Here is a 27,987-nt window from a genome sequence, read left to right as displayed (position 1 = left end):
TAAAAAGGAGTTTTAAAAAGATTTTTTTTATGTTTATTTATTTTTGAAGGAGAGAGAAACAGAGAATGAGTGGGGGCGGGGCAGAGACAGAGGGAGACACAGAATCGGAAGCAGGCTCCAGGCTCCGAGCCGTCAGCCCAGAGCCTGACGTGGGGCTCGAACCCACGAACCCAGAGCCCGACGCGGGGCTCGAATCCACGAACCGTGAGATCATATCCTGAGCCGAAGTCAGACGCTTCACCGACTGAGCCACCCAAGCGCCCTGGTAGTTTCTTATAAAATGACGCCTACACTACCATTTGCCTCAGTAATTCCCCCCCCCCCCGGATATTTCCCAAGAGAAATGGAAACATGTCCATGCCCACAACTCTCTCTCTCTCTCTACCTCTCTCTCGATGTAGTCCCACGTCATTGTGTGTCCTGTCTTCACAGAAGCCAAAAAGTGGGAACAATCCAAATGTCCCTGAGCTGGTGAATGGATACCCGGAGCATAGTGCCTCTTACAGAGCTGCCTTGCTCAGTGGTGAGAAGGGAAGACAGACCTTGCACGTGACCCAGGTGGATTGCCCACGCACGCAAAGCGAGGGAAACCAGATGCTGTAGGCTCCCCGCGTGGTTCCTTTATATGACGTTCTGGAAAAGCCGGAATCCTAGAACAGGAAAACGGGTCCGTGGTTGTCAGGGGCCAAGGATTCAGTGAGGCCCAAAGGAACTTGTTGGGGGTGATAGAATATTCTGTACGGCGGTTACACAACTTGACTCATCAGGGCTCGTGGAACTGTATGCACGAAAGGGTGCATTTTGCTATATGTAAGCTATGCCTCAATAAACCTGACTTGAAATGGGGGGGGGGGGAGGGAGAGAGAGAGAGACCATTAACAAGCTGAGAGTCTCCTTATCGTAGGTGTTTCCATGATGCTGGCGTGTCCGTTTAAACGGGACGCTGCACAAAAGTGGCCTTTCTTGGTGCTGTGACCATTGATGTAGGTAAGCGCTTTCTAAACTGATCTTTGAAATCTCTTCCTCATAAAAGCCACAGGAACCCCGTGGAGCCCCAGGCATAGATTTACCTTGTAAATGAGACTTTACAGAGTTCTTTCAAGCCTAGGAAAGTGAGACCTGCAGAGAGAGGCACAGGTAGGAATCTGGCAGCCTCCCTTTCACTCTGGCCCCCAGCGGGCACCAAGCCCAGAGCCCTCCCTGGAAGCACACTGGCTGGCCTGCTTTTGTCTTCTCCACCCCCAAGAGAGATGGACTTAGGGGTGATTCTGGAACAGTCGTGATTAGGTTTGGCCGTGGGTTACAGAAAGCCCCAAGTAACGGTGTCGCAAACAGGTGCGCATGTCTGCAGGGACGGTCCAAAGCTGGTATGGCAGCTGTGCGCCACAAAATCTGAGGGACCCGGGCTTCCTCTAGCTCATCGCACTGCCTTCTCCTGGTATGGCTCTTGACCTCATGATCCGATATGGCTGCTAGAGCTCCAGCCATTACCATTAGTGTCTCAGGCAGCGGGATGGAAGAAGGGACAATAAATCAGGGTCAAGCAAGGGATGAATGCTGTTTGGGGTGACCCCTCTGAGCTCTGCCACGGTTTTGCTGTGGGGCCCGGGACCAGCGTCTGACCTCTTTAGGTCTTAGTTTTTCTGTCTGTAAAGTGCGCACAGTAACTCCTTCTGTTCTTGCTTGTTACGGGAATTAAATAAGATGATGTGTATATCATCCCTGGGGCACTCAGTTTCCCCATGGTAACCATTACTACTCCTGCGTTTTCTCGAAGTGGCCTCTGGTCCTTAAGGGGGCACTTCAGGGAATGCCATAAAAAGAACCCTCACTTTGAAGATACCCAGGATCCAGCCCTCCAGCCGTGTTTACGCAGCAGTTAACTCTGATAGACCCACAGGATCAAGCCGCTAGCTTCCTGGTATCGCCCCGAGCTTGCTCTACGGCAGGCACGGAGCTCGGTGCCTCCCTGTGCCCTGAAGTGATGCTGTTGTCATCCCCGTTTGGCCTGAGGCACCGAGGGGATCAGAGACTTGCCCGAGGTTGGCACGATCAGCGAGAGGCGGGCTGGGATTTGAGCCCAGGGAGCGTGGGGCAGGGTGCGGGCTCCCTCGGTGTACCGCAGGTGCCCACGGCTTGGTGCAGGGACAGACAGTGTGCACGGCAAAGCAGGGCAAGGGGACACAGGTGGAGGCCGGGGCCCGTGCCAGGCGGAGGGAGATGATGACGAAGGTGGAGAGCGGGCTGTGCCCCCCGGGAATGACCTAGATGAGGTCATGGCAGTTTATTCCGTTTGCCGTTGAACTGTTGGTTTTCTGAATAAGTAGCACAGCTGCGGGGAGGGCGCCGGGCGGTCGCTGACACTGACTTTGCAGGGTGATGCAAACCCCAGCCCTGCCACTCGCCAGCCGTGAGACCTCTCTGAGCTTCTGCTTTGTTTTTCCTCCCATCGTGGGCCTGATGCCAGGCCTGGTTGACAAGACTGGACATACCCACTCCAGAAAGCGCCTGGCACCTATTAGTGGCCGGACCCGACGTGACCGTGGCCCTCACAGGCTCTGTGGCCTCCGCGCACCCAGGCTGAGGGTCTGCTCCGCAGACCGGCCTCCTTCAATGTCGGTACCCCCTGTGTTCTTTGCTTTGGGAGTAGAGCAAGACCTCTGTCCTGCCTCTGAACCAGGCTGCCATGTTTGAGTGGTCAGCACCCAGGTGGGTGGTCAGCGCCCAGGTGCTCAGGGTGGGAGGAGGGGCTGAGCCCCTCACGGTCACATCTGATTGCCACAGGCACCTTTTGTCGGTGATTCCTGCCCTCAGGAGGTCCCTGCATTTAAAAGCCCCCTGGATGGACCCCAGGCCGCTGGCAGTGGCTCTCTCCCGGTGGTAGAGACACAAGTGGGCGCCTGCTGTTTTCCTCTTTCCGTTTCGTGTGTTGCCTAATTTTTCTATAAACAGTATGTTGAGTTTTACTAATAAGAAAAAATGGTTTTCCAAGAATGAGCTTCCAGCATTCTGCCGGTGCAGGGGCGGCTCTCAGACGTTCTTTCCAGCCCTGCCCCAGCCCTGCCTTCCCCGCAGACACATCCACCCAACTAGAGTTGTCTTTGTCTCCGTTTCAACCTACTAGATGCAAATGCAGCTTCTTAAAACTCATGAATAATTCACATTACAAAAAGAGTGTTGGCTTGTTGGCGATCTGCTTTTGGAGTTCGAGGTCCTTGTTTGACAGAGGCTGCCTGAGAAACCTAAAAAGTTAGCCAGCCAGAGGGTGGAGCCCCCTCCCGCTCTGTGGGTCTTCAGCAGGTCTCCCTGGAGACCTTCCCTGGAGAAGTGGAGGGTTGGATTTTGCTGCTGACTCCCATCTATGGGTTGTGACTGCCTAGGTAAGGGGCGGGGCCCTCTGGGCTCAGTGGGATGGTGTGCGGGGTTTGATTAGCAATGTCTGCCATGGTGCTGGATGGGGAGTATTTCACACAGAGTGGAGGAGTTACTGTCCCAGGGCTAGATCGTCTCAGTCATCTCTGTGACAGTCTATCTATGACCCGTACCCGGGGCTGGCCACCTAACTGGTAAAGTCCGGTGCAGAATGATAATTGTGTCCTGGCTGAGAGTCGGAAGTGAGTCTCTCCTTCCTGGGAGCTCCCTGCCCCAAGCCCTCAGACAGGAGCTCCCTGAAGCCCAGGAGAGAACTGGCCCTGGGCCCTGCTTCCTGCTTGCTTAGGGTCATCCCTTGGGTGCCTACAGATGCCTGGGCCCCAGCCTTATAATGCCCTCTCCCCCCACTCTCCTTCTGCCATCTTGCCCTTGGTGCCCGTCCATGGTGTCTGGGTCGAGCTGTTTTTCACCCAGCTGGCTCCTTGTCTGCTGGCTCTCCGCTGGGCTGGCTCCTCCCTCTGTCTAATGATCCCTGACTGTGAACCCTCCTCCCTCGGCCCAGAGCCTGACTGTTCTAGGACGCCAACTTTGGTAACTTTAGGAGGAGGTTGGATTCAGTGACAATGGCCCACCTGAGGCAAGACCCAGGTGACGTTCAGGCTTTTCAGAACTGCTACTTCCCAGGACAGAAAGGAGGGTGTGTGTGTGTGTGGGGGGGGAGGCGTGGGGGGGGGGAACTTGCCAAGGCTTGACTGGCGGCTCTCCTTTGCCTGCCTTCCATCGCTTCCAGCACCCCTTTATTGAGCATATACTACGTACCAGATGTCGTTCTAGGTGCTGGGAACACAAGGTGGGCAAGACCGATAAGACCCCACCCGTCTGGAGCTTTGTATCCTCGTGGGCGAGATAAGCCATCAACAAGTGCATGAGTAATCCGAACCTGGGTGTTTGAAGTGCTTGGAGGAAAATCAGGGGCGGGGGGAAGGGAAGAGAAAGTGGTGGGTGAAGGGTAAGGGGAGTGTGGTAGTCGGTGGAGTGGCCCTCCAAACACGTCCACATTCTCAGGCCCAGAAGCTTCAAGCGTGGCTTATCCTGGGCACAGAGGCCTCCGCAGATGCGATTAAGTTAAGAACCTTAAATGGGGAGATTAGCCTGTATCATCCGATGAGGCCCCGAGGGTGCTTCCAAGTGAAGGAGGCCAGAGCCGGGGACATAGTCTGAGAAAGCCTTGACCAACTGTTGCCGGCTTTACAGCTGGAAGGAGTCCGTGAGCCGAAGGATGTGGGTGGCCCCTATGAGCCGGAAAAGGGAAATGCATTTTTCCCAGAACATCCAAAAAAGAATAGAGCCCTTGGTTTTGGCCCAGTAGGACTGGTTTCAGACTTGTGACCTCTGGAACTGGGAGAACTTACGTTGCCGTCAGCCACGACGCTTGGCGCTTCGTTCCAGCAGCAACAGGAAACTCATCCAGGGAGCTATTCACCATCAGGGGAAGCCTCTGAGGTGGACAACGAGCAGGAGCCACTGTACAAAGATTGTCAGAGAAAAGTGCTTTGGAAAGAGGAAGCGGCAAGTGCAAAGGTCCTGAGGCAAGGGTATGTTCGTGGGTCGCTCTTCGGTTGTGGCCAGCCGTCGCTTTAAATGACGACGTCTTTTGGACGGCATGAGAAGGCTGACTTTTGCCCCACCAGGCCTCTCCCCTCCTTGTCTGTGCTCATGTTTGTCCCTCTGCCCTGAGCGCTCTTTAGCCCAGCAAACTCTCCTACGCGTTCGGAGAGGCTCTTCTTCGGAGAAGCCTCCCCTGACCCCCACCCCTATGCGGACTAACAGCTTCCGCCCCCCTTGCAGTTCCGGGCTCTTATCACACTGAACCCATCGTGCAACAGTTACTGGTTTACAGGCTTGTGTCGCCTCTGCAGAGCTGTTTCTCAGGAGTAGAGGCTCTTAGCCACCCACCCGGTGCAGTGCCTGGCCTGCAGGGTGTACAGGGTTTGCGGAGATCGCTCTGACCCCAGGACCGATTGTGGCCTCCTGCTTACCCTTTCTAGCTAGCAACTCCTTAGATTAGACTGAACTATCCAGCTTGGAAGCGTTGCAGCCCGAACACGTTTTCCCTGGATGGGGGGGGGGGGGCGGGATGGATGTCCTCCACCCTGCCATCATGACCCAAAGGATTGAGCTTGTCACAGGGGCTTGATCAGTCAAGAACCCAGCAGGGGACTCAGGGAGGTGAGTGCAGGGTGGGAGAAGGGCTGTTCCAGAGGCGGGGGCAGGAGAAAGGCCCCCCCAGCAGGGAATGTGCAGCACTCAGGGGGCTCACATCATTGGGGGGGCTGTTGTGGGCACGGAGAAGGCGGGGAGCTGGAGGAACCCCAGAAAGCCATTGCCTGGTGAGGGGTCCCCCCAGCAGGAGCCGTGGGCCGAGGTGGATGAATGCAGCCCTGGGCAAAACCAATGGGATCAATCATTTGACCCCGCCCCCCAGTGGTCCTGCCGGTATCTCCCATCGGAAGAACCTAGCAGGTGGCCAGAGGACAAGGATGCCCAGGGATGCAGCCTGTGGAGCGATCAGCCTCCTGCACGGAGGATGAATTGGTGGGAGGGGAGGTACAAGTGGAGACGGAGCCACGCAGGGACTTACATTCTACTCCTCAACAGGGCACTTTGAAATAAGCGTTCTTTCTGCATGTTTTTATAGACCATGAAGTAACTTACAAGCTCACACGGCTTAGAAGGCGAGGGAGAGGGAGAGGGAGCTGGGGTGTGGACACGGGTCTGCCTCCAAGGTCTTTCTGCTCTGTGTGACCCTTCCACCCAAAAGCTGGTGGCCTTGGGTCAACTTCCCGTAGGTCCCTGAGCACTGGCTGTGTGCAAGGCCTGCCCCGTGCATGCCAGACAAGTACCTCGGCCCTTCTCCTTCCAGAGGTATCCTGGGGTTTGATCTCCAAGAGCCAAGCTTTCTTCTCCTTTATTGCAGCCATCACAGTTGGTAATTCTGTGGTTGTTTCTTTTTTTGTTTTTTGTTTTTTAGAGAAAGACAGAGTACAAGTGGAGGAGGGGCAGAGAGACACACACACACACACACACACACACACACACACACAGAAACCAAAGCAGGCTCCGGGCTCTGAGCTGTCAGCACAGAGCCTGACGCAGGGCTTGAACTCATGAACCACAAGATCGTGACCTGAGCCGAAGTCGGACGCTTAACCGACCGAGCCACCCAGGCGCCCCTACGGTTGTGTTTCTTGATTAACACCTGCTTCCCCATGGCAAGCAGGGGCCATGCATCTGGCCTGTCATTGTAGCCTCCTCCAGTGCCTGGAACATAGCAAGTGCTTGGCAAATACCTCTAGAAATAGGGAGGTGTTTATGGACTCCTACCTGTTCATTTTAGATTCCTCAGCAGGCAGGCTGCTACTCTCCTGGAGGTTTGGGGAGGGGGTTGCCTGGGGAGTTACCCACCCCCCCAGCATCTCATGGATCTATTCCCAAGGAGGCTGTGGACAGCACCTGCTCCCTCTGTGTGCGGCCCATGCCCACCCTCCAGCCAGGCTGGGTCGGGCTCCCTCCCTGCTGGCATTCTGCAAGCCTTTAGCTGCAGCGTCAGACGAGAGACCGAGGAAGGAGTGGGCTTCTTCCTTCCTTTCTTTGCGCTGCCTCCTTTCTTACCGTTTCGAACACCAGGCCCGGTTTCAGGAGAGAACGGTACGTTGGTCTGATGGCCCCAAGGAGGGAGGGAGCCTACGCTCAGCCTCACCGGAGAAGCTCAGCCACGGGATTTGTTGCTGCCACGGATTCAGTTTTTCATTTCACGAACCAGACGGGGCCACGTCGAGGGCCGTGCACCTGCTTGGCTCTGCCCCTTCGGCGCTGGCTTACTCCTGCCTGCGAGGTCAGGCACTCCGAGTCGGCTGGAAACCGCTCCTGGCCTTGGGTCCGGAAAGGACAGAGAAGAGACTGGAGCCTGGCAGACTTCCCATGAAAACATGTATGTTTGTCTGATTTGACTTCAAAACAATTGAGAGCAAACTTGGGAGTAGAGAAAGAAAGGTGTCTTCAAGCCCATTCCTTCTGACATAATCATTGCTGTCTTATGCATTTTAATGATCTCTCAGATACATTTATGTTTGTTCTCACAGCCACGAATGGCTACGTGCAAAACTGCCTTCTCCTCTGTGTCACCTGCCTCCCTCTTTTTCCTGCTGCCTGCTTGCCTCTGATCACGTTCGATGGCTGGTTGGGGGCGCTGGGTTGAATTAGCCGTGTCCTTGGAGGTGCACAGACTCGGGGCCTCCTGTCCCCACGCCCCCACCAGCATCCCGTGTGTCCTCCTTGTTTGGGTTAATCCTTGATGCTGTGTCTCTAGCTCCCAGCAAATCCTGGCTCCCGGGAGAGCTGGTGTTTTTAGTAGGGGGCCAAGCTCAGTGACCGCCCCCTGCCCCCCCCCTCCCGCCGCTGCCCTGCCACCAGCCTGGGAATCCAGGGAGCAGGTGCAGAGGGTGCCGCCTGCCCCCTGAGAGCGCGGAAGGGGAGAGCTGTTCTCAGGCTTCTTGACCTGAAGCTATTTAAAGTCAAGGGCACAGCCTCCCAGGAAGGAAAATCAATGTGTAAGACAGTACAGCTTTTGCTCACACCACCCAGGGCTATGGGGTCGGGGGAGTCCTGGGAGGGCAGATCTCCTCGCATTACTGGTCTTTGTTTGTGGTGTTGTTATTTAAACCATCTAGGGAAGGTTATGAAATCTCTGGAGCCTTTTAAAAATAGCCTGGTTTCTGGCTTTAAAATAGCCCATGTCCACTGGATAAAATATGGAAAATACCCAAAATATAAAGAAGAAAATAAAAATCATCCCCCCCCCCCCCCCCCACGGCACCGCCGGGAAATGACTCCTATTAACGTTTTGATACATTTGCTCTTTCGGCTTTTGTTTCCTGAAAGGTGCTGATGGTTTTAACCTAAATGGCTTCACACGCTGTATTTTGGACCTGCATTCCGGTCCCAATGTCACGGCTTAGTGATCTTGGCGCCTAGCCATGTGGAGCTAATGACTTAGTCTCTCTGTGCCTCGACCCCTTCATCTGTGAAATGGGCCTGAAGTCGGGCCTTCCTCACAGGCTCGCTGCAAGGCTGAATGAGGTCATGTGAATACACGTCCAGCCCAGCCCAGGCACCCAGTGAGCTCCTGATAAACTCTCGTAGTCACCATTAGTGATTTCGGTCCATCAGATTATACAGTTTGGGGCCCTACTCGTACTCATTTCGTATTATGCTCCCAGAATTTTCCCGGGTCTGAAATGTGGGGTCAACATCGCTCTGTAGCCATGTGAGAATTCTCCTTGTGCTGTCTTTAGCCTCCGTTTACACCCTTTTCCGTCCATCCTGTGATGATGGATTCCCTTGCACGCTGATTCCCATCCCCGGTTCCGATGATCTTTTAGGACAGACCCCGAGAGGCAGACGTATCGGGTCACAGGCTAGGGGAATTTATTTCGGAGGCTCCGGACAGAGACCAGATTGCTTTTCAGAAGGGCGACGACACTTCGCGTCCCCCAGCCGGAGCTGCTGGGGCCACCTCCCCCTCCCTCTCCCCCCCCTTAACCGGCGTTCTGGTTGGGTCGATGTTTATTTGCCAGAGTGATCAATCCCGGCCATGCCTGTAACCAGGAGCCTCTGGGGATGAGGGGCGGCTACTCTGGCCAGTGACATTTCCATGGAGGGTGTGGGTGGCCGGGTTTTGTGTTTTTGGCGTGGGCAGCACCCAGTCCCGGTTGTCAGGCAGCTCTGAGAAGGGCAGGAGCCGGAGGACGCAGATTGGCGTGGGCGGGAGGAGGAATCTGTTTACAGAGCCATCGCTAGGCTGCCGGGCACCCAGTTAGCAGGGGCGCGGCAGCAGGTGGTTTCCTGGACGGCGAGCCGAGCCCCCGACAGACAGGAAGCGCTCGCCTCCCGCTCAATTTGGGATTGTTTCATCGGTAACCAGGGACACCAGCTCCTGGGCTCTGCAGCCCGCTAAAGCCTGTTGCAAGGCGGTGTCTCTTTTAATTACTCTCATTCTTTGGGGGAGGATGAAATGCGCATCTGGACGCAAGAGCTTGGTCAGGTTGGAGCCTAGCAGGTGGCTGGGAGGACGTTAAGCCCGGCTGGGGACTACAGCGTCGTCGGTAGCTGGGGGTTCAGAGGCAGTTTGCCGCACCCAGCCGCTGTCCCCGCCTTGTTTCTGGGCACCGTTGTTCCTGAGTTTTTCTTTATTTGGAAAAGGAGAGGGGCGCCTGGGTGGCTCAGTCGGTTGCGCGTCCGACTTCAGCTCAGGTCACGATCTCGCGGTCCGGGGGTTCGAGCCCCGCGTCGGGCTCTGGGCTGATGGCTCAGAGCCTGGAGCCTACTTCCGATTCTGTGTCTCCCTCTCTCTCTGCCCCTCCCCCGTTCATGCTCTGTCTCTCTCTGTCCCAAAAATAAATAAACGTTAAAAAAAATTAAAAAAGAAAAGAAAAGGAGCATGGCGGGTGGGGGGGGGGAGCCTTTTTTTCATGAAGTGCATAAAATCAGCCACTTTAAAGTGTACAAGCCAGGGGCGTTGAGCACACTGACGGTGTGTCCAGCCATCACCTAGTTCCAAAACGTTTTCATCACCCTAAGAGGAGAGCCCCACGCCCCTTAGCAGTTCCTCCCCCCCACCCCAATCCTGGTGACTCCTAAAATCTGTTCTCCGTCTCTAGGGAATTACCTGCTCTGGATGTTAAATATAAATGGAATCGTGCGATGCGTGGCCTCGGTGTCTGGCTGTTTTGGTTTTGCGCGATGTGGTCTGGGTTCATCCACGCTGTAGTATGGGTCAGGGCTTCATTCCTTTTTTATGGACAAATAATGTTCTGCGGTATGGCTATTACATTCCCCCTCCCCCATTCTCCTGCCTCACTATCTGGGACTTAGCATTTTTTTTTTAATTTTTTTTTTCAACGTTTATTTATTTTTGGGACAGAGAGAGACAGAGCATGAACGGGGGAGGGGCAGAGAGAGAGGGAGACACAGAATCGGAAACAGGCTCCAGGCTCCGAGCCATCAGCCCAGAGCCCGACGCGGGGCTCGAACTCACGGACCTCAAGATCGTGACCTGGCTGAAGTCGGACGCTTAACCGACTGCGCCACCCAGGCGCCCCCTTAGCATTTTAAAGTAAATGTCAGGGGCTAAGCATCTGACTCTTGATTTCAGCTCAGGTCATGAGCCTGAGGGGCTCAGGGTCATAGGTCAGAGCCCTGCGTCGGGATCCACGCCGAGCATGATGATTCTCTCTCCTTCTCTTTTCCTTTGCCCCTCTCCCCAGCTCATGCTCTCTCTCTCTCTCTCCAAAATAAAAAGAAATAAATTTCAGACATTGCACCCATCCCTCCACAGATATTTTAGTATGTTTCTTTAAAAGATAAGGACTCTTTAGAAAGCGTGGCCGCACGTAAACCAATGAATGATGGGTTCTGAATATCACCAAACGGCCAGAGGTTTTTGCAGCCTGGCTCTTGACACCCAAGCCTTCCTCATCCTCTCTCCTCCTCCTCCTCCCACAGATGGGAGATCTTGTGTAGACTTCATCACGTGGTCCCCTGTGGCTCGATTGTCAGTGGCTGTCTGGAGTGCTCCACACAAAAGGATCTTGAAGTCAAGCCTGGGATCAGTGGGAAAGAGTGCTGTGGTTGATTAGCGATGCCTGCCATGGGCATGGGTGGAGCCTGCCCCTTGGCCACAGGTCCCAGAGACTGTCTGCCTTTATTCAGGAGTCCAGTCACCTATACACTTTCTGTGACATTCCACCTGCTCCCCCCCTTACCCCCCTGCCCCAGATCTTTCCCTGTTTAATACCCAACTCAGATGTATGCTCTTCTAAAAGGACCTGATAAGTTCAACCACTCATCGTTAATCTTTTCCTCTGTTGGACTTCGTGGGTCTTGTCATTGGTCTCCAGAGGAGAAAGACACGGTCTACAAGTCACGCAGTGTTTACCAAGCACGGTGTCAACAGAACAGAAGAAGCTGCATTGTTTCCCAGAAGCCCCAGCATCCAGACGTGGGCCCTGCCTTCCTGGGCTGATTCATTCTGTCTCTGTCTCTGTGTCTCTGTGTCTCTCTGTCTCTGTCTCTCTCTTTCTCTCTGTCTCTCTCACACACACACACACACACACACACACACACACACACACACCTGAATTTCATGCTCTTGTTTCCTGGAGAGAATTCAGTGACCCAAAGGAATGAGTCTAATGGGTATAATTTTAGGCACCACTTAAGGACTGGTGGGTTAGGCTTTAAGTTTCCATCCAGTTCAAAATCAAACTCTGAGGCTATAGCATCCTGTGACAGAAAACAGCCCTGGAACTGAAGCCTCGAGGATGGGTCCCCCGCAGCTCCCCTCTGTGACCTCGGGTGGGTCACTTTCCCTCCCCCGGTCCTGTGCTGCCTTGGGTACAAAAAGGGCGTGGCCTCCGTGCGACGCGATCCCTCCGCCAGCTAAGCCTCTGATGGCTCTGCTCCCGCTCCAGCGACGCACAGGCTGGGCCTGCTGAAGAGAGGACTTTAATAAGCAAAGAGAAAGCAGGGGGGTGGTTAGAAATGGCCACTGTTGTTCCTTTCAGGGCCCCCGTCTGGTCTTCTTGGTGGCTGGCTGTCCTCGATTGGGAGGAATGTAAAATTTCCAATGCCAAGGCGGGAAATGCCTGGGAAATGGGGTCTCTTAACTCTGCCCTGGGGTGGGATTCCCGCCCGGTGCCTGCCTGCATCCTGGACACAGCTACCCGCTTAAGCCTGCAACACCTCACCCCGCGCTGCCTCTCGGTCAACCCTGAACGAATCATTGGTCTTTCCTCAGATCTGACCCTTCCCGCCTCCCCCCCAGCCCCTGCTGTTTCAAGACCCCATCAGTCGTGTCTCGTTTCACGTTGATTCCTAAACGGCTACTCGTTGCTCGTGTTCCAGTCTCCTCTCCATATGCCACCAGGGTAATGTTCATGAGAATTAAGTCTTGGCCATTCCCCATGGGGGAATTCCCCATGGGGGGGGGGGAGGGGTGAGGGGTGGAGCACCTACCTGCCCGCTTCTCTCTCCCCCTTCATCTGCCATTGTTGGAGTGGCTCACCCCCGTGCAAGGACAGCACCCTGTCACACAGGCTCATGGGAGGTGGCAAGTCAGAACTCCTCCAACTTGTCTTCCAAGGTCCCATGCGTAGAAAGATCTGCAGCTAAGAACGCAATCGAATGGGACTACCTTCATCTCAAGGCAAGGACTGTGGCCTTAGCAGATGACAAGGAGTGTCAGGACCGTTTCCCACACTTGATTCTGGCCCCGCGTCCTGGTGGATTGCACCTGTGGAGCACGAAATACCTGTCACCTTATTTCCCCCCCTCCCCCCCCCACCCCCGGGGCCCCTCTGAGTAGGGAGAACACTTTGCCTTTGCTTGGCTGAGGGATTCCTGTGTCCAGGCTCTCCTACTGATGTCACACTGCCCCAGAGCACTGCCCTGGGGAGCACGTATGCGTCCCCAGCTCCGCCAGGCATCACCTCCTCAGGGAACCTTCCCTGATACCCCCAGTCAAGGGGGTGAGGAGCTTCCTGCCACCAGAGTTGGTAGCTGGAGCTTATCCGCCTCCAGTCCGTGAACCTCCCGGAGTGTGGGGAGGGTGTGTTTGCATCCATTCTTTCCTGTGTCTAACACACTGCTGGGCACAGAGCTAGTGCTCGGAGTTTGTTTACTGACCGATCATCCTGGACTTAGGGGAGATCGCCTCGCTGTCCCCTCCCACCCCCCTCCCCCAGCCCACACCTGTTGCGCTGGGTTTTGCCCTCATCTCCCTGTTTCCGGGGTTCACTTCCGGTTCCTTCTCTTCATGAACTTCACCTTCTCTCAGCACAGCCCTGAGCTGTTGCACCAGAGTGACAGCCACTTTATACCGGAAACATCAGAAGGGAACTAAGCGTGTTTACAAAGGTTGCCATCAGAAGAAGTTTGTTTGGATCACTGGGAGATGCAGCCTTGGTTATCTCGAGCCTTCTCTGTCCCAGTGGCCGCCTACATGAAGTGCCGTTTCCTCGAGATGATTCAGAGGCGGCGCAGGTAGGACGTGAACTTGCACCTAAGCGTCCTGACGCCCTCGCGTTGCCAGAATGTCAGTCAATCGAGAGTCTGACTTCTAGGCTTGGTTGTTATTCTTCGGCCAGGCCTGGGTTCCCAGTCTGTGAGATGCTCACCGTGGCAGGGGACCGGGAGAGCTTCCTGGGCGCTTGGCGAAGCGTCTCGACACAAACTCTATTTTATTGTGGGGCCACCTTGAGATGGCCTGCCCAAAACGCCAGCCTCTGGCTAAGGCCTTGCTCAGCCGGGAAGGCAACAGAGTTGTCCCAGCAACAGGGGCCTCAGGGAAGGTAACAGCGTTGTCCCAGCAACAGGGGCCTCAGCGCTGTGACGAGCCACTCCCTCCCGTGTCCCTGTATTTCTGGCACCAGAAGGATCGGTTTGGGACCCCAGAGGAGAGATTCCCTCCCCCCCCTTCTGCCTGCCGGGAGGGGATGAGAAAATTGACCCCCAAGAACTTTTCTTAGAGCTCCTGCATAGCTTAATTCCTATTAATTCTAAAAACATGATTCTGGAATATCTCAAGTATTCCCCAACATAGAACAGGACAGTGACGTCCCTGCATCCTTCACGCTTGAGCAGTAACGGAGCTGTGACCACTCCTGTGCCACCGGTGACCCGCCTGCCTGCCCTGGTTATGTGGAAGCCGATCTCAGACATTATATCATTTTATCCACAGACCTTTGAGCGCAAAGTCTAAAGGAGGAACGCTTTTGAAACTTAACTGCCACAACATCATCACACCTGAAAACCAAACAGAAACCCTTTAATATCACCCAAACCCAGCAGCGTTTCGACTCCCCCCCCCCCTTCTGCCTCAGGATTGGGTTTTGGTTTTGTTTCTTGCCTTTGTTGTTTACGTGGGGATCCAGATAAGGGCTGCACATTGTACTTGGTTCCTCGGTTTCCCAGGTCGTAAGTTAGAAGTGCTTCGGGGGGCAGGGAGGGGCTTGGAAATTCTCAGAGGGTCTAGAGGGACGGGGTGCCTGCCCTGCCCCGCCCAAGCTCCTGGACCTCCTGCTTCTGTGTCCTTCTGCCTTACATGACAAGCGCCTCCTTACTCCTGTGTTTACTCTATTGCATACTTTTTTATTAAATAATTTTTTTAATGTTTACTTATTTTTGAGAGTGAGATCGTGAGAGCGGGAGAGGGGCAGAGAGAGAGGGAGACACAGAATCCGAAGCAGGCTCCAGGCTCTGAGCGATCAGCACAGAGCCCGACGCGGGGCTCGAACGCACAACCTGTGAGATCTTGACCTGAGATGAAGTCGGACGCTTAACCGGCAGAGCCACCCACACGCCCCGATTTTATTGTATCCTGAATGTCCCCCCAGCATGTGTGGTCTGAGCTAGACACAAAGATGTAGGACTGAGTCTCACAAAAAACACATAGGCGAGGTGCCTGATGCCTGTCAGAATCTGTTCACCTGTATGTACGTGTGTGAGCTTACGCACGAGTGTGTGCGCGTGTGTGTGATCATGAAAATCTGGTACGTGCTCCCTGTTTCCCTTGAGTCTTTACCCAAATGTCACCTTTTCAGTAAGGCCCTCCCTAGCTGCTGTATGTATGTATTATATATGTAGTTTCTGAGAGAGAGAGAGAGAAAGAGAGAGAGGGAGAGAGAGCACGCAAGGGAGGGGCAGAAGGAGAGAGAATCCCGAGCAGGCTCTACACCCGGTGCGGAGCCCAACTCGGGGCTCGATCTCAGCACCGTGAGATCATGACCTGAGTCAAAATCAAGAATGGGATGCTTACATGCCTGAGCCACCCAGGCACCTCAACAGCCACCGTATTTAAATCAGGGTTTCTTGACCTCAGTGTTGTGGTCGTGTTTGCTGGATAATTCCACGTCATGGGGAGGGGGGTCAGGGCGGGGCTGCCCGGTGCAATGTGGGATGTTTAGCAACAACTAGAGGCCAGTAACGACCCTCCCCTCAATTGTGACAATCAGCAACAGGTCTAGGACTTGCCAAATGTTCCCTGGGGGCAAAATCGGCTCAGATTGAGAACCAATTTAAATACGAATTGGGGAACAGAAAATTCACCACTTTCCACCCATTGCCGGCTCCATACTTAATCTCTGTCCCCCTTCCTTTTTGTTTAAAATTGTTCTCTTTATCCCTTATCCCCGGCTAACAGAGTAGACATTTTACATCCTTATGCAATGGATCATTGGCTTCTCCATCCTAGACCGTAAGTGCCACGCGTCTGGGACTTTTGTCCGTGCCGTCTGTCCGATCCTCATCTTTGCGTCTCCCCCGTCACCGGCTGGGCCATAGGAGGGATCGTAAGTGCTGAACGAACAAGGGACTGTTCAGTGGCACTGCAGGACACATGTGGAAGGAAGAAGGCAGAGTCTCCCCTGTGAGGAGGCTTGGAGACTTCCTTCCGAGGCCACGCGCTGAATGGGACCGGCTCCCTGGGGGCTCTGGACGGTGGCCACGGCCATGTGCCCAGGTAGGAAGCGGACAGGAAATGCACCCGGGAGCCACCCCTGGGGAGGGGTGAGTGTGCCACTGACTACATGGTGACACAATGACGGCTAATCTCGAGGCCATGATAACAAGGTTTGGGCAGGGGTGGCAGTTAAAGTGTCGCCTGACTTCGTGGTCCTGGGTGCCACGTAGCCCTGGAAAGTTGACGAGGTCGCTGAGTTCAGAGCGAGCCGGTGTCGTGAGACTCTGAGTGCAGACGTGGGTCTGGTGGCCGGTCTTTGAGAGGTTCGGGAGGGTCACTCACATGGTCCTTTCATCGTTAAGACGGGCTGTGACAAATAGTGAGGACTCGAGAGATCACAGCTGTTATCACTGCCGTTGACCTAAGGTGCGTAGTCAGAGTGGAGGTGAGGTAGGTGAGGGCAGAGGAGGTACATGCAGAACCAGAGGTCAAATGCACATGCACATACACCTGCCCTCCCTTCTCCACCTCCCCCAGCGGCAGGCTGAGACCTTCAAGGTTATGACCTTCCCGAGATGCAGCCAGGGGCGTGGGGAGTGCAGGACGAGGGTGATTGTTATTGATCTGTCGCAAAGACCACTGAGCCTCTCGGGGCTGTTCCTGAACGCGGCTCATCGCATTGGGAGTATTATTTATTTAGGGGTGAGCCAACCTCAGGTTGACAGAGCGGGCCACGGGCAGCTCCTGGTTATAAGTGAACTATAGTGTCGTAAATGCCGCCTCCTTCTCCTCGCTGATGAGCACACAGCCCAATCAATACCAGATGATGAACCCTCCCAAGCAGGGGTGAGTAACGGATAAGCTCACCCAGACGTCCGCAGGGTCTAAATGTCCTCTGGGGCTTTCCACCCGCTGGTCCCTCTTTCTGGAGTGTTCTTCCCACTACCCTCTGCAGGAATGACTCCTCCTCCCCCTTCGGGGTCGAGTCCTTCCTTTAGAGTATGCTAAATTGAGGGGTAGGGAGGGTGGGTGTGTGTATATATGCATTTGTTTATAAAAGCCAAAATATTTCTGGAAGAGATCATACAAACCACAGCGAAACTGTTTGCTTTGGGGAAAGGAAATTGCTGGAGAGAGGGAGCTCACTTTTATTGTTTTATTATTATTTATTATTTTTTTATTCACTGTGGTTATACATTTTGGATTTTGAACCGTGTGAATGTTTATTCAGATTTACATTAACATCAATGACGGAAGATTTTCGATAATTTGGCCCCAGGGGGTTTTACCTCTGGAGCCATATGAACAACTAACAATTATTTTATTGTTCAACTTGAGTTTGGCTTTTCATCTGTCCCTCTAGAATATGAACCCCACACAGGCAGGGCCGTGTTAACCTGGTTCTTTAGAATCAGCCACAGGGCTGGGCACACAGCCTGACTTAACTGTTTGGTAAATTAAGAAAGAGTGAACTGGAGCTTCTGGGTGGCTGAGTCGGTTCAGCGCTGACTTTTTTTTCTTTTTAATGTTTATTTATTTTTGAGAGGGAGAGAGACAGACACAGAATATGAGCAGGGGAGGGACAGAGAGAGAGAAGGAGACACAGAATCCGAAGCAGGCTCCAGGCTCCGAGCTGTCAGCCCAGAGCCCGATGCGGGGCTCGAACCCACGAACCGTGGGATCGTGACCTGAGGAGATCATGACCGAAGTCGGACGCTCAACTGACGGAGCCACCCAAGTGCCCCTCGACTCTTGATTTCAGCTCAGGTCATGACCTCACGGACTGTGAGATCGAGCCCCACGTTGGACTGTGCACCAACACCATGGAGGCTGCTTGGGATTCTCTGTCTCTGTCTCTGTGCTGCTCCCCTGCTTGCTCTCTCTCTCTCTCCCTCTCTCTCAAAATCTCAAAATAAATAAACATAAAAAAATTAAAAAAGGAAGGAAGAATGAACTGACTCAGGACATAGGGCTGATGATCGTAGTAGTGAACTTGAATTTGTGCTCACCGAACTCCACGCTTTGAATGCTGCCCCAGGTGTGGAGGAACACGCCGAGTCTGATGAGTTTACTCCTGCCTGGCACGTAGTAGGTGGGCAGGAGAGATCTGTTGGGTGGTGCACGGATGGCTGACTGCTGTCCCCGGGCCCCACTGAGGCTGGGGCTTCTGTGTTACAGCAGCTAGCGATACTTTAATGCCTCCCCCTCTTCCGGGACGCCCGGGTGGCTCAGTCGGTTAAGCGTCCTGCTCGCGGTTTCGGCTCAGGTCATGATCTCACAGTTTGTGGGTTCGAGCCCCAAGTCGGGCTCTGCGCTGAGAGTGGGAGCCTGCTTGGGATTCTCTCTCTCCCTCTCTCTCCGCCCCTCCTCCACTTTCTCTCTCTCTCTCTCTCGAAATAAATAAACATTAAAAAAAATACCTCCCCCTCTGCCTAGGGTGCCCTCGCCCTCCCCTGCCACCAGCCACCTGTCACCTGGCAGACCCTCCCCCGTCACAGCCCGCACTTCCTCCCTCTTGCCACGCCACTATCCACGAAAATATTCATATTTTTCTTTAAAAGAAGGCAGGAGGGGCGCCTGGGTGGCACAGTCGGTTAAGCGTCCGACTTCAGCCAGGTCACGGTCTCACGGTCTGTGAGTTCGAGCCCCGCGTCGGGCTCTGGGCTGATGGCTCGGAGCCTGGAGCCTGTTTCCGATTCTGTGTCTCCCTCTCTCTCTGCCCCTCCCCCGTTCATGCTCTGTCTCTCTCTGTCCCAAAAATAAATAAAAAACATTGAAAAAAAAATTTAAAAGAAGGCAGGATTAGTGTCTATCCCCAGGAGAACGGATAAACACATCGGGCAATAGTTATACGATGGAAGGATGTACAGCAATAATAATTTTTAAAAGACCACAGTATCGGTTCACGTAATAACCTCGATGACTGTAGAAAACATTCACGGAACAACAACAAAAGAGATAGAGATCGTATACTGTGCGATTCTATGTATACGAAGTTCGAGAATAAGCAAATTTAATCCAGGGTGATAAAAGTCCAAAGAATCCATACCTTTGGCCTGGGCCAGGTGCAGAGGGACTGGGAAGGGACACAGGAGAACTTACTGGGTAATGGAAATATTGTGTATTCTTGATCTGGGTCGCGGTCGCACAGATACACACGTGTGTGAAAATTCGTGCGGCTATCTACACGTAACTTTTGCATGTGTTATTATACCAAGTTACGCCTCCGTTGGGGGAAATCAAGAAGAGCCTGTGTTTTACAGCCGCTCTGCTCCCTGATGCTTGCGCTGCGTTTTTGGAACGTTCTGCCATGCTGTAGACCTGCATCGCGATTCTTGTGGCTGCGTAGCATTCCGTTACGTGCGTGTCATTTGTACCCTCAGACCAGCTTTGTTCCCAGTAGAACATCCGTTTTGAAATGATGTCAGAGGAGAGGGGGCGCCCAATACCCGGAGGTCGTCCTTGTGCTTTGAGAGGATGTGGCCTCGGCAGACAGGGCAGGACTGTCCCTTATTGTTTGGGGATTGAATTGTTCCGAAGAATTTAGTTCATCAGGAATAACGTATGAAATGAAACGGGCACCAGGGGGGTGGCTCAGTTGGTTCAGCGTCTGACCCTGGATTTCGGCTCAGGTTGTGATCTCGCGGTTCGAGGGTTCGAGCCCTGTGTCGGCTCTGCGCTGACGGCAGGAAGTCTGCTTGGGATTCTCTGTCTCCCTCGCTTTGCCCTTTCCCACCCCCCCCGCCCCACCTTGAAAATAAGTAAACATATTTTTAAAAATGAAACAGGTGTCATCAAAGTAAACACTTTTGTGCTCCAAGGGACACTATCAAGAGCGTGAAAACGACTCAGAATGGAGAAGATATTTGCAAATCATATATCTGAAAAGGGACTTGCATCCAGAACGTATAAAGAACTCTTGTAACTCAATAGTAAAAAAAAAAAAAAACCCAAACAACACAATTTCACAAATGAGCAAAAGTTTTATCTGAATAGATATTTCTCTAAAGGAGGTGTACAAATAGCCAATAAGCACGTGAAAAGATGCTCACTATCATTACTTAGTAGGGAAATGAAATAGAAACCACAGTGAAATACCACATCACACCCACTAGACGGCTAAAATCAAAAAGACAAAATAACAAGTTTTGGCAAGAATGCGGAGAAAATGGAGCCCTCGCGCACTGCTGGTGGGAACGTGGGGTGGTGGAGCTGCTTTAGGAAACCATCTAGCCGGGGCTCCTGGGTGGCTCAGTGGGTTGAGCGAGCATCTGACCCTTGATCTCGGCTCAGGTCGCTATCTCACAGTTCGTGAGTTTGAGCCCCACCTCGGGCTCCGCGTTCATGGCGTGGAGCCTGCTTGGGATTCCGTCTCTCCTTCTCTCTTCCCCTCGCCCACTTGTGTGCGTGCTTGCGTGCTCTCTCTCTCTCTCAAAATAAACTTAAAAAAAAGGACTGAAGCACTGATTTATGCTACAACAGGGATGCATCTTGAAAACATTATGCTGAAAGAAAAAGCAAGTCACAAAAGGCCACATATTATGACTCCATTTAAATGAAACGTCCTAAATCAAGGGAGAGAGTACAATAATGTCTCACTGGGGCTGGGGAGGGGATGGGGATTGGGGAATGACTGCTACTGGGCATGAGAGTTCTTTTGTTGAGTATTCTAAAATTAGATTGTAGTCGTGTTTGTAGGACTCCATGTATATACTAAAGACCACTGAGCTGTGTTTTCGATAGGGAATCGCACGTGAGTTATATTTTTAAAAAATGAATAAGGCACTTTGCAGACATAACGGGAACTAATTATTTTTCGTCCAAAACACTGAATTAGGTGATGAGGGGGGTCAATAGAGATAGTGCTCACTGGACCATGTGGCTTGCCAAAGAGATGTGCCATGTCACGTAGGTGGGGGTCCCACGGATGACCTACGTCCTGGGCTTCCCTGCCCCTCGCTGGCTGTTTGACCCTGGCCCAGCCATCCTACCTCCTTGGGTTTTGTCTGCTTATTCGCCAAATGGGAACCTGTGTTAGGGGAACGGTAGCTGCCGTAACCGAGAAACCTACACATCACGGTGGTTTAATACAGCAAAAGTTAACACTTAGGGTTTTTATTATTATTATTATTATTGAAGTATAATCGACGTTCAATGTGAAATTAGTTTTGGGTGTACAACATAGCGTGGTCCGACAGTTCTGGGCATCACTCAGGGCTCACCGCGGCAGGTGCAGCTACCGCCTGTCCCCGCACGACATTATCACGTTATCGACTGTCTTCCCTGTGCTGTACTTTTCATCCCCATGACTTATTTACTTTATAACTGGAAAGCTGTCAATCTTAATCCCTTTTGTCTGTTTCTCCCATCCCCCCCCCAATCCACTTCCCCTGGGGGCAACCACCCGTCTTCTGAATGGAAGACTCTGTTTCTGTTTGCTTCGTGTTTTAGCTTCCATACATGAGTGAAATCATACGGTGTTTGTCTTTCTCTGTCTGACTTACGTCACTTAGCCTAATACTCTCTAGGTCCATCCATGTTGTTACCAATGGCAAGATCCCATGTTTTTTTTTTTTTTTTTATGGCTGATTAATATTCCACTGGGTATATATACCATATCCTCTTTATCCATTTACGTATGGATGGACACTTGGGTTGCTTCCGTATCTTGGCTATTTATTGTAAATACTGCCGCAGTAAACATAGGAGCCCATTTGTCTTTTCGAATTAGTATTTTTGTTTTCTTTGGGTAAACACCGGCAGTGAAATTACTAGATCATGTGGTGGTTCTATTTTTAACTTTTTGAGGAACCTCCCTCCTGTCTTCCACAGTGGCTGCACCAGTTTGCATTCCCACCAACAGTGTGCGAGGCTTCCTTTTTTCCCACTGCCCCGCCCACACCAGTTATTCCTTGGCTTTTTGATATTGGCCGTTGTGACAAGTGTGGTATCTCACCGAGGTTTTGAGTCGCATCTCCCTGATGATTAGTGATGCGGAACATCTTTTCGTGTGTCTGCTGGCCATCTGGACGTCTTTGGACAAACGTCTGTTCAGGTCTTCTGCCCACCGTTAATCAGATTATCTATTTTGTTTGGCGATTAGTTCTTTACGTATTTTGGATACTAATCCCTGGTCAGGCACGTCATTTGCGAACATCGTCTCCCGTTCAGCAGTCTGCCTTGGCAGAAGTTCATTTCTTACTCATGCAAAGTCCACCTTCCAGCCAGGATATGGGACGGGAGAGCACACGGTAGGGGGTGTCATGGCCAGGCTGGGAGCGACACACATCCTTCCATCCCATTCCATTGATCAGAACTCTGTCACGTGACCCAGCTAGCTAGAGCGGCCAGGGATATACTTGCCTCCTGCGGATGTCTCCACGCTTTGGAGGGGAAGCGTGAACCTTTGTGGGCAGGCAGCCAGGTTTACGGATCCAGGTGGGGAGGCTGGCAGGGGGTCAGGTCCACAGAGCCTTTGGGCCAGTCAGGAGGGCACATTACTGTCCAGCTGGACCATGGGAATAAGCCCTTTGATGAATTGGAAAACAAGATAAGAACACAAAGCACTGTAACCTTAACCGTGGGTCGTGAGCTAGAATAACGTCTTTTGGGTTCTGACTTGGGTCAGACCGTCCGTCCACCTTTCGGGTCTGCCAATCAGAGGGGAAGCATGTTTTTACGTGAACACCTATCAGGTGCCTAACCCAAGGCCTGTGGCAGCTGGCCTGTCCCCCCTCCGTGCTGGTCTACAGCTGAGGCCTGGATGTGACCGTCCCGTTCCGGGGTCTGGTGTCTCAGGTGCTGGTGGCAGCTTCTCTTGTGGCCTGCGTGTGATGTGTTTCACCAGGAGATGGCCGCTCGTGGCTTGCGGGGGGGGGGGGGGGGGGGGGGGGGGCCCCCCCCAAGGCTTGTGTTATGGGGCCGTTGCTATAGAGAAAATCTGATTATATTCAAAGTCAAATTCATTAAATCAGCATGTTCTTTTTCCTCGGGGCTGGAGAATATCACAGGGAGGCCCTTCCTCCTTCCTGCCTCCCCCGGGCTATTGGAAGGTGTAGGTTCAACGGAGCTGTGTCGGAGCTTGGAAAGAATGCTCTGTTCCTTCTGATCCCAGCTAGCCGCTTGAAATACGATTCACCGAGACGTGGAAACGAGACGTGAGGGTTGCAAACTATTGCAGATAGGAGGTCTGAAACCCAGGTAGTGCCTTTCCCCACCCTCATACGTGCCATAGTTCCTACCTGGGTGCGTTAGGGTTCTCCAGAGCAAAAGAACCAATAAGGCATATAGAGAGAGAGAGATTTATTTTAAGGAATTGGCTCATACGATTATGGAGGCAGGTGAATCCAAACTCTGCAGAGCCATCTGGCAGCCTGGGGATCCGGAAAGAGCTGCAGGTCAAGTCCAGAGGCTGTCAGCTGGCACAGGCCCTTCTTGCTCAGATGAGTGCAGTGTTTGTTCCGTTGAGGCCTTCAGCTGATTGGGCGAGGCCCACCCGCATCACCACCCGCCTGCGAATTTAAATGTTAATCTCATTCAGAAAGCACCTTCGCAGAAAAGAATCCAGAATAACCTTTGACTAGATACGTGGGGGCATGGCCTGGTCGAGTCAGGACATGAAATTAACCATCACACTGTGCTTAATCCACCCGTGTTCACAGAAGCAGCAAACTGACTTGCAAAGTGCACGGATGATGGGAAGCCGGGCTGTGAACCTCTCCGCTTGAATTTTCTAGGGACGTGACTTTGACCTCTCTGATCCTCGGCGGCTTTCTGAACATGCTGGCCGTGGGTGGAGCCCGAGTGTGACGGATTCGTGATTCTTCCCCGGTTTAAAGGCAGAGGGCATCTTAAGGGACCGTCCCGGCCGTTGTATTGCTCAGAGTGGAAGAGTGGGGTGTGGAAGCCAGGTCTGGCCCAGAGGTCACCGTCTTCCCGCCGATACGCACCAGGCTGGGTGAGGACTAGTTCGATCAGATGCGAGTGTGTGCCTAGACTACCAAGCACAAGGCTGGCACCTGCCTGGCGCTATCAGGAATAGGTTTCTTTTCCAAAAGGCCCCATCGGGAATGGTGGACTTGAAAGGCCACCTGATGATGGTGACGATGACAACGGCGACCGACGTTCCCCGGGCGTTTGCCGTGGTGGCCGTTTGTGCAAGGTCTTACGGGCACTGACCCATTTGGTTTTCCTGGCAACCCCACGAGGTGGGGGCAGCGATTACCCTCCTCTTGCAGGGAATCGAGGCTCAGCTTATGTGACTTACTTGAAGTCTCCGTCTTCGCCCGGCACGGCCGCCTCCTCGCCTGTGGCCGTGCCGGGCTCTGCAAAGCCTGCCTGTCTCGGGCTGTAACGCAGTGCCACGGGTGGGGTGGCTTGCAAACAACAGAAATGCATGTCTCATGGTCCTAGAGGCTGGAAGTCTGTGATCCAAGTGGCTGGTGAGGGCTCACTCGTGGCTCCTAGATGGCGTCTTGTCACCGTGTCCTCACCAGGAAGCTCTCCGGGGTCCCTTTTATAAGGGCATTACTCCCATTCATGAGGGCTCCACCCGCACGTGACCTACTCACCCCCCAAAGGCCCTGCCTCCTAACACCGTCCCACTAGGGGGAAGGTTTCAACGTGTGAATTCTAGGACATTCAGTCCTTAACATCGCCCCCTCCTCCCCATCCCCCCCCCCCACCATCCAACTCTAATATGCAATTATTCTAAACGTGTGATCACCTCGCAAGTAAAAATGTTACGGCTTCATCACTGAAATTCTGCACTTGGGTTGAAGTGAGCAGACCTTCCATCCGCACCAGAGCCCTTGTTCTGGATGTGTGTGGCTGCACCGTTCTCCCGTCGGTATCCGGGTCACTCGGGCCTGCAGGGTGCCTGGCCCCAAGGAGCCACGTGTGCACAGGGCTGCTGATTGAGCCGCCACAAGCCGAGCGGGAGGGGCACCCACTGCATGATTGTTAAGGGCCGGACTCGGGGACCCAGCCCTGGCTTTGCATCCCTTGTCCCAGAAGAGCAAGCTGTGTGGCCTGGGGCCCGTCCCCAGACTCTCTAGGCCCAAACTCCCCATCCGGAAAAGGAAGAAAAGAGGATCACCCACCTCGAGCTTAGCAAGATCAGACAAAGTAATGTCCCCAAAGCACGTAGCACAGCGCCTGCGTGCACACAGCAAGCCCTCAAGAAATGGTATCTATTTTTATTAGGCATTTAATAAATACCTCTTGGCCGACACTCTGCTTGTTCTAGATTATTTTTCAGGCCATAGCTTGCTGAGCTGTCCTCTGGTCACTGGAATGTATTGTTTGTCTTTTGCGGAGGGAGGTGGGGCTGGCCTTCTGGGGAGCGGAACAGCTGGAGAAAAGCTACATGTTCAGTAGCCAGGCCAAAAACTGGGTTAACCGCGGGCCAGGTACAGGGCCCTGACCAAGGTCGACTTCCGGAGAGTCCCCCAGAGCCCGACTCTGAGAACAGGCGATGACACTTGATCGTGGACGCCCCACGCGTCTCAGGGAACACGTGGAGAGTTCACTGTGATCCTCTGGGGTGTTTGGGAATGCAGACACTGACCCGGATTCGGCACCTGTCACCCAGGGTTTGGATGCTAGCCCTCCTGAGCCATGGGCTGACCTGTTGCCCGGAGGAGAAAGTCCCAGAAAAGGCATCCGGGACAGGGAGTTACCTGCAGGTTGTCAGGATTCGTTCCTTCTCAGAATGAAGCTGATGTTTGCCTTCCTTCGGAGGCCAGGGCAGAGGGGGTGGGGGGACGGCTTCCAGGTCCTGGCAGTAGGTGGACAGGCCTTGGGGGTGGGGTGGGGAGGGGTGTGGGAGGAGCCAGCACACCTGTAGGTGGCCACGGACAGCCACTGTGTGCTTCGCTGGGTCCCTGTACAGAGACGTGGGTCTCTGAGACCTCGGTGACCAAGGTCAGGGGGATGCCGTTAATTCCGGGAGAATTTGCCGTTCGCTCCCTCGCTAACCTTATTGGTAACCCTAAGATCAATAGTCGTGGTGCTCTCTTGGCCCTTCACAGGCGGGCACGGTGGCAAAAAGTTTGAGTCATCTAACGCACGTGGCCCCAGCCGAGTCAGAACAAAGCGACAATCCGTCTTTTGTTTCAGCCCTCAGCCCGTAAACAAGTGTCTCTTTCGAGGTCTAGTTAGTGTCACATTTTTAGCATTTTTGTGTTTTTTGTTGGCGATTTTGCTGTTGACAACGTCCCTCCCACCCCGCACACAGCGCTAAAGTGACATACCTTACGGAAAAAATACTTGCGTTATGTAAGCTTTGTTCAGGCTGCAGTTAGAACGCTGTTGGCCACGGGTTCAGTGTTAATAAGTGAACAATATACAGTTCACCCTCGAACAACACAGGAGTCGGGGGGCTGGCGCCTTGCGCAGTCAGAATTTACGTATGAGTTTCGACCACCCCCCAACTTAACTGCTAATAGCCCACTTTTGACCGGAAGTCTTACCCAATAACATAAACAGTTACTTAACACATGTTTTGTATGTTATGTGTATTATATACCGTAATCTTTTTTTTTTAATTTTTTTTAACGTTTATTTATTTTTGAGACAGAGAGAGACAGAGCATGAACGGGGGAGGGGCAGAGAGAGAGGGAGACACAGAATCGGAAACAGGCTCCAGGCTCTGAGCGGTCAGCACAGAGCCCGACGCGGGGCTCGAACTCACGGACCGCGAGATCGTGACCTGAGCCGAAGCTGGCCGCTCAACCGACTGAGCCCCCGGGCGCCCCTATACCGTAATCTTAAAATAAAGTAAACTAGAGAAAAGAAATTTGTAACTAAGGAAATTATAAGGAAGAGAAACTACGTTTTCAGTGCTCTGCTGGATTTTTTGGCAAAAAATCTGTGTACAAATGGATCCCTGCGGTTCAAACCCATGTTACGTATTGATCGGTTGACAAAAATGTTGTGACTAGATGTTTGCAGGAGCCCAACGCTGTATTTCTCCCGGAGCAAGCGTTCGGTATTTGCTAATTCAGTGTTCGAGGCGGCTTTCTGGAGCATCACTCCTGTGAGTAATGAGACTCAACTGTATTATCTTTAGTCAAAAGGGATAAACTGGGTCACGTAGTCACTCAAGACCTGACGGAAAGCCACCTCCTCCGGGAAGCCTCCCATGGTCTCTCGAGCCTCCAAAGATCTTTCCCCAAACCTGTTGCACCCCACCACATGTTTATCATTGATTCAGCACATGACATAGACTGCATGATATTAGTCATTATCCCCATACATTTATTTCTCCTATTGTGTGACAGTAGCATGCCCTCCCTGAAGGAGAATGTGGAACGTGGCCTTTATAATTCTTTGGACCCTACTCGTAGCAGGCACTAGAATCATTTGACTCTTTCTGCGAATATTGGATTCATCAATTTGAGTTGCGAGTTCAATTCCTTTTAACAAAGGACTACATGCGGGACCGACTGAACGAAGGAGGGAAGGAATGATGTGCTCCCTGAATGCCTGGTACCCATTATACCCAGAATCTTGGGTGCTGCCGAGAGTGGAGAGCAGAGAGGAGGCGCTCTCCCACCTAAGGACGGGCACAGAAGGCATCCTGGGAAATCGGACCGGCGGGTGGAGAAGTGCGGGGAGCGCGTGCCAAGCAGCATGAGCAAGCACGTGCAAAGGCCCAGAGGCGTGACCAGCAGATGGTGAGGGGCCCTCAGAGATGCGCAGCAGCAAAGGGGATGAGGTCCGGGGGTGGGAGTGGGGAGGGGAAAGGATGACGCAGTTGCACAAGCAGCGGGGCCGGGCCCCAGGGGCCGAGTGTTTGCACGGGAGTGTGTCCCGAGTTAGCAAGAGCCTTTGAGGGGTTTAAGCGCTCAGTGGTTTGCGGTTGGACACGGTACTTTTATCCTTAATTAGCTCAGCAGCACATGTGCGCAATGCGGAGCAGGTATCTGTCCTGTGCTGGCCGGTGGGAGGGCCCACGGGCACACGGCATCCTGGTCCTCCTCCTGGTCCTCCTCCCGGACCCCCTCCCGGAGCTCACACCCAGGAGAGGGCGAGCCGCAAACTTCTCTCCCAGCCCAGCCAGCGAGGCCTAAACACAGGATCCCCGAACAGATCAA

At 53.2% G+C, this 27,987-nt stretch overlaps 1 protein-coding gene and 2 long non-coding RNA genes across 3 annotated transcripts in view; 1 reads left to right on the top strand and 2 right to left on the bottom strand.

The window, feature by feature from the left end:
- The window catches only part of CLMN (calmin), a 113,230-nt gene that overhangs the window by 21,971 nt on the left and 63,272 nt on the right, over positions 1 to 27,987 (top strand).
- On the bottom strand, positions 164 to 7,742 carry LOC123386195. The gene is made up of 3 exons (XR_006599960.1): positions 7,045 to 7,742; positions 4,785 to 4,896; positions 164 to 650 (listed from the first exon to the last, which is right to left on the bottom strand). It is a non-coding gene; the product is annotated as an uncharacterized LOC123386195 (long non-coding RNA).
- LOC123386196 lies at positions 11,617 to 13,773 on the bottom strand. Its single transcript, XR_006599961.1, has 3 exons — positions 13,258 to 13,773; positions 12,448 to 12,724; positions 11,617 to 11,923 (listed from the first exon to the last, which is right to left on the bottom strand). It is a non-coding gene; the product is annotated as an uncharacterized LOC123386196 (long non-coding RNA).

The sequence above is a fragment of the Felis catus genome, chromosome B3 (assembly GCF_018350175.1).
Source record: "Felis catus isolate Fca126 chromosome B3, F.catus_Fca126_mat1.0, whole genome shotgun sequence".
In the NCBI taxonomy this organism is placed as follows: domain Eukaryota; kingdom Metazoa; phylum Chordata; class Mammalia; order Carnivora; family Felidae; genus Felis; species Felis catus.
Note: the sequence above shows the minus strand (reverse complement) of the source record. Positions and strands in the feature narration are given on the sequence as shown.